Below are 13,169 nucleotides of genomic sequence, written 5' to 3'. Positions count from 1 at the left end.
TGCAGACATAGCTTCTCCTCAAAAGTCCCAGCTGTCTGACGTCTGTCAGGGGGGAGGAGACAAGTACGATGGGCATACGACTCACTGAGCACTGACCCTGATGCATTTGATTTAACTTAATTATTTTGTTTTTTCCAGATAGGATTTTTCTGTGTATCCATGGCCATTCTTAAACTCATTCTGTACAGCAGACGAGCCTTACACTGAGATCTGCCCGCCGCTGCCTTCCTAGTGCTGGGATTAAAGCACACCACACCCAGATATGGGTCAGTTTATATCATCAGCATCCTCATCCTGAGGACAAGTGTAAACCTCAAAGAAAGGCATTTAGTCACACGCCCAGCAGTTCCTAGTTCCCATTGGTCAGTCGCCATGACAACCTAAAGTCAAGAATAAATGCCCTGTTTCCCTTTCTCCATCTTGTAAACACCAAGGGCTAGGAGCTGAGGCAATGGATTAGGATGAGCACAGCAGAACTTCATCCTGCTCGCCGCTAAGGAGAACAGACATTTATCAGTGAGAACTGTTGTGGTGACCAACGTGGGGTTAGGGGAAGGGACTACAGAGAAGCAGCTAGCTCGACAGAAGGTAGAGCATGGCAGGTCACTAGGTCCACTCACCACTGCTCTTTCTCTTGTTCACAGGCACAAGCAGGAACACATGTTCCTCGCCATGAGGTTAGGCTACGCATATTGAATGATGTAAGGAATTATATATAAAAACGTTGGACTAACTCAGCTGGCTGCTTTGTCTTCAGAGATTGTCTTTACTTAAAAGTCTTTTTGTTGTGGGAGAAAACAGTATGTAGATGCCAGGGCAGAAGCTTTTAGAGGCAGCGTATGTTTCCCTGCATCACAGTACAAGCTGAGATAGAGCCTTCATCAGCTCAGGTCTAGGATGACTGTAAAGAACAGTACCTAACACTGTTTCAGAAATACACCCAACTATTACAATCCACGGTGAAGTGTTATAAACCATGGTGATATGAAGATTGCTTGTTACTGCAGCATAATCCACACTATCCTAACTCACTATATCTGAATACAACTCACTAGATCTGAAGAGTAAGGCCTATCTCATTATCACTGTTCATCATTGAAGGAAATCAAGGTAGGAACTCAAACAGGGCAGGAACCTGGAAGCAGGAGCTGATGCAGAGGCCATGGAGGGATGCTGCTTACTGGCTTGCTCCCCATGGCTTGCTCAGCCTGCTTTCTTAAAGAACTTAGGACCACCATCCCAGCTGTGGTCCCCATCAATGATTAATTAAGAAAATGCCCTAAAGGCCAGCCTACAGCCCGATTTTATAGAGGCATTTTCTCAGTTAAGGCTCCCTTCTTTCCAGAGCTTGTATCATCAACATAACAATGGACAGCACAAACCCCATTTTTATATGTGAAGAAAATGAGGTCCAACGGAGTGTAGCATCTTCGATGCTGTGTATGCTGTTTTGGGGTTTTTGAGAAAGCCTTACTATGTCACCCGTTCTCACTTTGAAATGATGATCTTCCTGCTTGCTGAGTGCTATGATTATTGGGCATGCACTGCCAGGCATGCCCAATGTGATGTCAAACTTGGAGTGGCCTGTCTCAAAAGCCACTGGTTGGTTTATTATAACCAAATGCTCTACTCTGAAGTGGAGTCTGGCAATGCTGCTTTGCCTCAGATCAACAATCCTGAGGAGGCTGAGGAAGTACAGTCCCTAGATCTGGGAACATGCTCCGTGTGCGCCAGCAAAGAGTACACGCTAAATACGTCATGGCATCTACATACTGCTTTCTCCCACAACAAAAAGAATTTAAGTAAAGACAACCTCTGAAGCCAAAGCAGCCAGCTGAGTTACTGACCTTATTAACCCCCTGCAAACCTCTCCTCAAATTAAGAGTCCCATTCTTCCCAAAGAAGACACCGAGTCTCAGAGATAGATGGTAAGTGACTGGCCAAGAGTGAGAGTGACAGGGCTGGGATTCAAACCTAGTTCTTCCTGGCCTGTATCCTTGTAATCTATTTCAAATAAATCATGAACTTTTGCTTCCAGGCAGAAAGCTTTCAAAGTCGTAATACGAAGCTTGGGGCAGAAAAGGACAAAGCCACCATGTCAGGAGTTTAGGGATTTGGATCTGATCTTGTTACTTTTATGGTTTTTAATTCACTGAACAAAAATCATGCTGACATGTTTAGGTCTCTTTTTTGTTTTGCCAAAGCATATGTCAGTATAAGAAAGGAACAGAAAAATTAAAACTTGATCCACTGATTCAAAAAACCTAATCCTGCTGAAATACTAGGAGGGGCAGAAAAGAAACGAAGCTAAAGCTGGAAGAAACATCTTAAAGCTCCCCAAAGAGATTTTCTTGAAGTACTTCAATCTTGTGTTTCATTCATAATTTGCAATAGGTATCCCACTACCGAGAAACCTTTTATAAAGAAAGCTAACTGACTTTGCTCTGCTTTGTTTATATTTCAAATGGAAGAAAAAAAAACCCACACATTTAAAAAACATGAGTTAGGACTTAAATAAATGGCTTTATATATAAAGAAATCATAATATGTAGCATTGCCTTAATACATTATATTTTACACAAATGTTATATTACCACCATTAATATCAGTTTCTAAGGGTAACAGTGTATAACTATTACTAACACTGTCAACATTTATGTTAGGATTAAAATACACAGCCAACTGTCATAAAATGGATAAGGGAGAGGAGGTGAGTGGCGCTGGGGATACTGTGCAGAGGAAGCGCCAACAGGAAGAAGGGCAGATGTGCTGGTGGATACTGAGCCCGTTCTGTAAGTACAGAGCAGACAGTCTCATTTTATTACCATCTCTGTCACCCAGAAGACAGTCATCCATGAGAAAGCTACTTCATCCTTGAGCCTCAGTTTCCTTACATCAAAGGTGATGAAGAAAGACATCTCAGAGAGCAACTCGGAGAAGCAGATATAACAAACACAGAGCACTAAGAGACGGCAGCACACAGTAGCCTCAGATACATCAGAGTGCTATGGATGTCTTAATCAAACACATTTAATTATTTCCTCATGAAGCAACAAGGGCACATCTGTTTTAGAAAAAGAAACATACCACACTGTATTATGGAAATATCCTAATCCTTTTCCAGCCCGATGATTAATATACATCTGATCATCTGCAGCTCACATTCACAGGACTCTGGGCGAGTACTCGCGTCTGCACTCCAGCGCCTGAGTGGCCACTCTACACTGGTGCACATTTGCTTCTCAGGCGACGGCTAAGCCCTTACGCTCCATGCTCCATCCTGTGCTGGCTGGTCCACACTGCACAAGAGGCATGCCTGGCCCCTTCCCAGAGAATGGAGGAAGCAGGAGGCTAAGACTATCCAAAGTGAGGAGGCTGGAAGGGCTGACAGGTGAGGGACCACACACGCCCCTCAATGTCATACTGGGCCAGATGCTATTTAGCCTTCAAGACGATTGTCATTCTGACACATATATACATGGACAAAGCCAAGCAAAACAAGCCAACTCAAAAGGAGTTGTACACATTGTAGGACTCCATCTATATAAGGCTTCTAAAGCAGAAGCAGAAAGCAGAACAATTCTCAGGGACTGAGTGTGTGTGTGTGTGTGTGTGTGTTAGTGTGTGTGTGTGTGTGTGTGTGTGTATTTGACATGACATGCTCGGTTTCAGTTTTACAAGATGAAAAGCCCAGACACTTAAAATGACAAGTATTTTTTTTAAAACTAATGGTATTTTTATCACAATTTTGGTTTTGTATTTGTTTTGAGACAGGATTTTTCTGTGTAGCCCTGACTGTCCTAGACCTCAATCTGTAGACCAGGCATGCTTCAAACTCAAGTCTGCCTGCCTCTGCTGCTGTGTGCTGGGATTAAAGGCAAGCACAACCCAACCACAGCCCAGCTCGCCATTTTTTGTATTTAAGGAGAGGAGCCCTAGCAGATTGTTCTACAAACAACATGAAACACCATACAGAGGCTCAGGAGGCAAAGGAAACCCAACCAGACCTGTACTTTATGTAGACAGCAATGTTCATCCCATATCTAAGGAGAGGGGAAGCCAGGGCCTACCGTGCAGTGCGGTGGCTCCTTGGCTGGGTGATGAAGACTGCAGCCTTTCCCGCTAGGGTCACAGAGCCTCCCAGCACGGAGGCAGGGGTTTTGGCTAAGCTGGCAGGGTCACACTTTGTTTGTACAAACTTCGCCAGGCAGGTCTTCCAGTAACATCCTGGATGAGGGCCTTCCTGCAAAATTCCTTGAGTATGTTCCCATGAACAATAAGCAGAGGGCATGCCCCGCTGGTGACCAACACAGAGAAACCCACTGGCTGAAACGATACTTCCCATTGTTTCTACCAAATGGGACACATGTACAGAGTTATTCAGGGAAATCCCTGTTGAGCTGGGTCATTACAGAAAAACCCACTTATGATGTTTTTGGTCACTTAAAAGGTGGCATTAAACACAGAAAGATGTACTTTTAAGCCTAGAAGTGGAATCCAAGAGCTTTGCCACTGGTTGGCTTCAGAACTTTGAATTCGATACTTAACCTCTCTAAACCCAGTTTCTTCCTGCTTAGGAGAGTGTGGCTGTTACAAGAGTGTGGAGGATGCAAGGCTGAGTGAAATGACGGGTGGCAAGGGCTTGGCACGCTGCCAGCACATATGCACTGCAGGAGTGCTACCCAGGCTGGCTGCACTAATTATTCTAACCACAGAATCTCCAAGGCTCAGGGACAATAGGATATGAGTGGTGAGGGAGAAAACACTTGAAAAGGGCTGGGTTCCTTAAAGCTTTGGCCATGGGGTAGATGGAGAGCGGTGAAGGATAAGAAGGACAGAGGGCCAAGCTGGTGGCGCAGCCTGGGATCTCCATTACCTGGGAGGCTATGGCAAGAAGCCCGCCGAGTTCAAGGCCTTCCTGGACTACAAAATGAGTCCAAAGCCTATGTGGGCAACTTTATGAGACCCTACCTCAAAACAAAAGGTAGAAAGAGGGCTGGGACATAGCTCATTGGAGGGGCACTGGCCCTACCTAGCATGTGGGAGGTCCTGGGCTCAATACTCAGTACTACCAAGAAAAGAAAAAGACAGGAGGGGGCGGCAGCAGGTAACAGAGCTGCAGAGACAGTGACTTCTGCCCCAACAGCAGAGGTAGCACGCTAGGAAGGCAGCTGCATTCTAGGGAACAGCATGTCAAAACACATCTCTGACAATTCCAGAGAGAGCGTGTCACCCCCTCACTGGGCAGCTGGGAGACTTCCCTGCAGCAGGAGCACGTACCCACAAGCAGTAGCAGACACATGCCCTGCTTCGTTGTTTGCTGCTATGAGCTATGCAATGCTTTAGGCTTTATGCTCTGGAGGAAATGTTTTTGTTTGTGTAGCCCAGCCTGGCTTCCTGTGCCTCTCAGTCCCTACTCCACCCCTCTATTAACATCTTACATACATTAAAGTCTCATAAAGACAGTAGAGCAAAGAGAATCCTACACTTGGGAAGGATTCCTACCACCTATGCTAACAGAAAGAAAGGAGAGGTCAGAAGTCTCATCTCGAGCTCCCAGCTGAAGGTCTCCTTTAAGTCATTCATCTTCTCAGTCAGCCAGGGAGGGTTGGAACCCAAGCCCTGCACTAAGTGGACCAAACACTTGTTAAAGCTCATACATGTACACACACACACACACACAAGCACAGATTTGGTGGACAGGTGAGACCAGAGCTCACTAACCTCTGTTCTGTCACAGTCTGAGTAACCATGACACTTTTCTTCTGCAGCTGTCATCTGGAAGAACACTTGAAACAGGTCTCTGAAGATACCAATGGGCTTTGAAGCCCAGATTTTTCATGTCTAAAGCTTTTTTCCTGCCTGTCAAACACATCTAACTCTATTGGATTATTTGGGAGAAATAGGATGGTACAAAGTGATGTACTCACAAACACTATCCACTATCACTTTCTCATCTATTAAATAAATACAAGGCTGGGGATGAGGTGGGATGAACGTGTCTCCTTCTGGACATTAAGAGAACTCAGCTGGTAAGCACACTTACTGCTGAGTCTGATAGCCTGAATGTGAGTCCTGAGAGCACACCAACCCCTGAAGTTTTCCTGTGACCTCCACACATGTGTGGTGGCCTACAAGCCAGAAGCAATGGTAACGAAATGTTTTTTTTTTTAAGATTTTATTATATATGAATTATTTATTATATTCTTTATTTTTTATATATAAGTACACTGTAGCTGTACACACCAGACACACCAAAAGAGGTCATCAGATGGTTGTGAGCCACTATATGGTTGCTGGGATTTGAACTTAGGACCTCTGGAAGAGCAGTCAGTGCTCTTAACCACTGAGCCATCTCTCCAGCCCAGGAAATGTTTTTAAAACATTATCTTCCACAAAGACCAAATGGTAGAAGCTGGTTACAGAAAAGCATATGCTAGTTCAATCTGCTTGTTGGTGAAGCCAAATATCAGCTTCAGGTTTTTTTTTTTTAAGACTTATTTATTTTATGTATAAGAGTACACTGTCGCTTTTTTAGACACAACAGAAGAAGGCACTGTATCCCATTACAGATGGTGTGAGCCACCATGTGGTTGCTAGGAACTGAACTCTGGATCTCTGGAAAAGTAGTCAGTGCTCTTAACCATCTCTCCAGCCCCCTTATAGAAGCAGAGGAGCAAGCAGAGGATGGGGATTTCTAGGGGAGAAATTGGGAAAGGGGAATAACATTTGAAATGTAAATAAATAAAATATCCAATAAAAAAAAGAAAGCATATGCAGGCACTAAGCTACATTTTTTTAAGTTGTCAATAACAGAATAAATCATGGTGGGCCAGGGTATAAATCAGTGGTAGAGCATTTGCCAAGCATGTGCACAGTCCTAGTTTCCATACCCAGCACCAAAAAGGGAAAGAACCCAAAAGGAGTTGTCTTTTACTGAAGAAAAACAGCTCAGTGGCTACAAACGTAGTCTCTGGAGACAGGTGACCAATCCCTACACCACTCACAGTGTGACACTAGTCACAGAGACCCATAGAACTTCCTTCCTCTGTGACCATAAAACAGGGATGATAGCATAAGGGCCCCAAGGACTGTAATGAGCGTATTATATAAAACATGATAGTACTGAGAAGAGCAGGGCACACATAGTGGGTGCTCACACTCATTTATACCACAAATACTAGTCCTATCATTACATACTTACTACATGCTAAACCCTGTTCCAGGTAGGGATACACAGATGACTAAAATCAACACAGCTCTTCCTTTCCTCAAACCACTCACATTCTAGAAAAGGAGAGACAGTAAATGTACAAAATGACGTAAGTATATGAAAACAATAGAGCAAGACTAAAAGAGCCTTGCTATCCATGGTGGGTGATACTCTGCTCAACTGTATCTATCTGCCTCATCACTTGACACAAACATCCTTTCTGCTTTAGTCATGGTAATGCCTGCAGAGCTCTTGCCAAGTGCCAGGCTCTAAGCTGATGCATGCTGTATTAACTCAGTGTCACAGCACTTCAGATAAAGCAGACTCAGAGAAGCTGTAGGCTTACGTTCCTGCTATACCTAGAATCCAGGCTCAGTATGGCCTGAGTCCTGAAATCCAGGCGTTCTGCTACATTCCTCCTGGTTGGTTGGTCAAATCCTGCAGCTATGCTCACAAGTGCACTATATACTAAGATCTGTGCAGATACATAACAGGAAGAGGCACTTTGCTGAACTGGCCTGAATAAATGGCAGACAGAGGACGGTGGCACAGAAGCTCAGAGAAGGACCCAGCAATTGCTATGGGACGGTTCGAAGTCACTAGGGCCAAGTAAGGCTATCAGGCTTTCTTCTTCTGACTTGCTTTTTCTCTCAGAATTACTAATGTCTATATACGTGTAGGCTGTATAATGAAATGGCTTTACTGATACTTCCTGGGATGTGCCAATGATGCACACTCCCCTGTGACGAGAGTCATAAAGCCAGGGCAAAACTAAATGGAACAATAGATAGCACAGTTAGAGCAGAACTCCGGAAGCAGATGGGTTCGAGGCTGACAAATGGCTCTTGCACTTACTAATCTGTGACCTTGGGCATGTTTTTTAAACTTCCCAGCCCCAGCTTCCGCATCTGTACTACAGGCACTTCAAAAGGATAATTCTATAACTACGAAAGGATACGTGCGAAATAATAAAGCAAAGCAACCTGTGGTACCACAGACATTTAATCCCGTTTACATAACCTGACTTATGATGAGGAGATGCGCTAATGAGCTCATTGTAAACTAAAGATAGCCTGATTTGAAAACGCACTACTTCACACACCTAGCCTTTCAGACCATGAATTTGGCAAAACAGCACTCTTTCCTGGTAATCACAGGGCTGGCTGGGAGCCACAACTCACTATCCCTACCAGGATCACTGTAAAGCTACTGTTCTGTGCAGTACTAGTCCAGAGAGAAAAAATATTCAAAATTCAAAGTATCACTTCTACTAAACAAACAAACACACACACACACACATACGTGCACACACACATACACATACACACACACATGCGCGAGCGCACACACACACACACACACACACAGGTCACAAGAGTAAAAGCTGTGATTATTCTGTTTTATACACAAAGTATATGGGGCTCAGAGAGCTTGATCACCCTGCCCAAGAACACAGCACTTTTTATATTGGTTTTCTTAGGGCCATCCTCTAGCTCTGCTGTGGCTCTCCCTGGCTGTATAGCAATTTTCCTTCTCATCCAGCTAAGCTGGGGACCATCCCACCCACCTCACCCAGCCTGTTGTCATGGGTAAACTTCCTGGAGAAATCATGTGTATGTGTGTATGGGGGAAAGGCAGCCTAAGGGAAAGGCAGCCTGAGGGAAAGGCAGCAGGGACTTCTTGTTATCTTGGAAACTCTCTGGCCTAATTCTGGGAGGAATTCTCCTTTGATGGCCTCAGAACTTTGGTGTGGGAGAGGAGGGCAGCAAGGCATCAGACCTCCCATTCAATGTCCACAGGAACAGAGGGAGCTAATGTTGGCAGATACCCAATGAGAAGCATTGGGAGGGAACAGGTCACTGGGTAGGGAAGAAGGGATCTCTGGCTCTACCAGAAACATAAAGCCAATCTATACTAGACTCTCTTATTTGGGTATACCTTCCAAGGGGTCTTGTTCACTGTAATTCATATTCAAAGAATAAACCAAGTCTTATTAACAATCAAACTACGGTGCTCCTGAGCAACTTAAATTCCAAGATAATTACAGCATAATGACTCAACTACTCCCATTCCTAAAAGCAGAGTGAAGAAAAAAAAAAAAAAAGCCATGCATATGAGGCTGGGAGAGGGGTTAGTATGTAGAGGAAAGAAAACACTCAGGATTAGAAGAGACTCAGTGAGCAAAAGGAAAAGAGTAGCCTTGATTTTACTTCCAAATAACCAGAATTTAAAGGGGGGAGGAGATGTGTCCAAGGATTGCTTAACTGAGAGAATGAATTCAAACACTGAAAGACAAGGAGTTAAAATGTATTGCATACCTGTCTAGGCCCCTAAGGAAGAAGTACCACATATAATCCCTGATTACTCCTCAAATCACTAACACTTAATCTCATTCTACAGACAAGGTGGCTACTGTGGGAGGTGCACAGCACCCTGACTGCCCTCCCCAGGATGGGCTCTGAAGAGCACAGATGCCCACAGCTCCTAGCTTCCAAACTGTCACACCTTCCATTACGTTCTGCTGAGACCAGTCCTAACCAGACTCCCCAGCTACACCTGCCAATACCCAACCATTCCTAACACAGGACTGACTATGGTAGGGCTCCTCCAGGGACAGCCCCTGCTCAGAATCGCCCAAGGAGCTGTACTGTAGACTTTTATCTATGCTTCTGTTTATGTTTTGTCAGATCTGGGCTGTCTTCTCCCCGCTGTCTCTCAGTCCCTGCCATGTCTCACTATCTAATCCCATCTTGGTGTGTTTCTTAGAGAATCCAAACTGGTCTATTGCCATGGCAAAGCAACTGGGGATAAAGTTCAGGGGTAGAACATTTGTCTAGCAGGTGCAAAGCTCTGTTTAATCCCCATTCCTGGGAAAAAGCAGTGCAGGCTGAGAATCAAAACCAAGGCTTGTCTTCCCATTAAAATGCAAAAGGTCAGCCTGCCACCAAATAGCTGGGGCAGGCACCACTATAATGATCCAATGACCAAGTATGTGGTAGAGAGATGGGAGAGAAAGAGAAGTGGACCAGTTTCTTCACTATGAAGAGAAGCAGAATGGAGACTCAAGGGTGGTGAGAAACAGCCTGATCTGAGTAGCCTGCGCTGCCATCTGAGGCCATGGTGACGTCTATGCCTGCGCTGCCTTGGAGGGACATGTCTGGGTTTGTGGCCCTGTTGCGGGAGGGGCCTATGTCGATGCCGTATGTTTGTGGCCTGTGTTACTACCAAAGGCCATGTGGACATTGGCAGTCTGGGCTGCCACCTTTGAGTATGAATTTTATCTGTACCTATCCCAAGGGCTAAGCTGAGCTGGCTTCTCACTCACTGCCTCCTGCAGGAGGAAGAGCTGGCCCTGCCCCTCACCTAGGCAGTTTGGAAAAGTTGGTCCTGCTGACATGGACCAGGGAGAGTTGGCCTTGCCCCTTGCTGGGTGTGGCACAGAAGAGCTGGCCTCAATGGCTTAAGCACAGGAGAGCTGGCCCTGACCCTTACCTGGCAATCCCCCAGGCCCAGATCCAGGGCTTAGAGTGCGCCCACCTCAACCAACATGTAGCTCATCTATAAGCTGACAGGTTGTATGAAGGAGCCAGACTCTAGGACACAGGGCAACAACAGGATATCCAAGAGGGATCATGTAGCAGAAGCCAGAGGCCCCAAACTCAGTGAGATCAGTAACTCATTGCAATGAACATCTGCAAGTAAACTGCCCATCTGTCTGGGCAAGGATATACTTCTAAAGTTTTTTCTTTTTGTATTTTTTGTTTTCTTTGGTCAGGGGGTATTGCAAGGGAAGGGGGCAGATATAGAGGGACTGGAAGATGAACAGGATTGGCGAGCATGATGTAAAATTCACAAAGAATCAATAAAAAGTAAAAAAAAAAAAGTTTTATTACTTTTCTTTTTACTTATTTGTGTACTGGGGGTGGGTGTGTGTGCGGCATAACCCATGAGTGAGGTCAGTGGACAACTCTCAGGAGTTGGTTCTCTGCTTCCACTCCGCAGATCCCAAGGATGAACTCAGTGTCGTCAAGCTCGGCTACCGGGTCACCTCCTTGGCCCTAACAGTGAAACTCACCCAGCATCCGTGCGCCTCTCAGCAATCCACCATCAAGCCCAGTCCAAGGCCATCACTGTGTGGCTGGTCCCTGAGTTTATCCTTTGCTTCTTTACAGAATAATCTTTACAACAGCAGCCAGAGTGATCTACACTACTCCCCCGTTCAAAATCCGTAATGACTCTGTGTCATTCTAAGTCAAAGCCAAAATGTATCCACATCCCAGCTTGTAGAGTCCTACAAGCCTCCCTCAGCTTCCACACTGCACTCAAACTTCATCCCTGAGCTCTGCCTCGGTGCACTCTGCCACAGCACAAATCCTTGTGCTGTTCCTGGAATATCCAAGGCAGACGCCTCAGGGCCTTCATACTTGGTCTCCTCTGTTCAGGCTTAGATACAGGTACACGCTGCTCTCCCACACACTTCAGGTCCCTCTGAAGACAGACTCGAGTGTCTTCAAGACTGAATAGCCATCCTCATCATCTCCATTCATGGTATCCTGTTCCTTTCCCTCCTCACTTTTATGCAGGAGAGAAAATAAAATCATTCTTACCCATAAGCCCCTTCTCTCATTCTGTATGTGTTTCTGACCTCCTCTGCTCAAGTTCCATATGGTGAATGGCTTGGTCTAGCCTGCTGTCCACTTTATCCTGCATCTACATATAGAACACACTCAGCAAATATCTATTGAATAAATTACTGACTGTCCAGGATGCTTTCTATTTATGGGAGGAAAGCCCAAAATGAAATAAAAAAACCAAACCCTTCTATATTCTTATAAAACTAGATGGTTGCTGTCTGGTATCAAAAGGGGAAAAAAACACTGGTAGGTGGGAGATGACCTGCCAAGAGGGAGATGGGAAATAGAAGCCATTTTATATCTTAACTGGACCGGTAGTTACAGGGATATATAAATTGGTCTAACCTCTCCCTCATGTACATTTGATTTTTTTGTTTAGATAAACTCACTCATATACACTTGATTTTTAGTTATTTACTCATTTTGAGACATAGTCTCATTGTGTAAGCTCATTATGTGACCAGGCTACTTTTGAACTCACAGAGATCTGCCACTTCTGCCTCCTGAGTATGTAATTAAACATGTTTGCCTCCAGCCCAACATTATGTACACTGGAAATAGTACTTGCTAAACTTAAGATATACCTCTAAGTAGAGTTCAAGATTCCTGAAGTACTGTACGTCAGACTGCCCAACTAAAACATGGCATACAAATCCACTGTCAGATGATTTGAGCATTGAAAATTATGTTTTTAAGATTAATTTACTTTTATTTTATGGTTTATGTATATTTTTTCTGCATGTATGTCCATGCCTGGTGTCCACAGAAGCCATAAAATAACAAGAGATCCCTTAGAACTGGAGTTACAGACACTGTTAGCTACCATGTGGGCCTGGGGGCTCTGCAAAAGCGCCGTGCTCTTACCCACTGAACCATCTCTCTGAGCCCTGGAGATAGTTTATTCTTAGTAATCAAACTTCTTAAACTGTAAGCAAGCCCCTAATTAAATGCTTTTTTCTCTAAGTTGCCTTGGTCATGGTATCTCTTCATAGCAATAAACCAGTAACTAAGACAACTATATTATTAAAATTGAAAATATCAATCTCTGTACCCTTTACTATGAAAACCAGCAAATGTGAAACAGAAAGCACTCCTACAAGGCTACAGAAGCAAGACTATAAATCTGATGTGAAATAGCTCCAAATCTGGATTCTCCCAAGGCTCAAGAGGCGGAGTCAGACAGATTTCTACAAGTTCAAGGCCAGCCTGGTCTACATAGGGCAGAGAGCCCCAGACCAGCCAACACTATATAGTGAAAACCTGTTTCAAAACAAACAAACAAAACAATCCTGGCCACATGGATGGTCTTTGATTGGCAGCAA

At 44.6% G+C, this 13,169-nt stretch overlaps 1 protein-coding gene across 3 annotated transcripts in view; it reads right to left on the bottom strand.

The window, feature by feature from the left end:
• Window positions 1–13,169, bottom strand: part of Mrrf (mitochondrial ribosome recycling factor) — a 53,347-nt gene that overhangs the window by 12,463 nt on the left and 27,715 nt on the right. The window lies entirely within an intron of this gene.

The sequence above is a fragment of the Apodemus sylvaticus genome, chromosome 5, assembly GCF_947179515.1.
Source record: "Apodemus sylvaticus chromosome 5, mApoSyl1.1, whole genome shotgun sequence".
NCBI classification, from domain to species: Eukaryota; Metazoa; Chordata; class Mammalia; order Rodentia; family Muridae; genus Apodemus; species Apodemus sylvaticus.
This window is presented reverse-complemented; position numbering and strand designations above follow the sequence as displayed.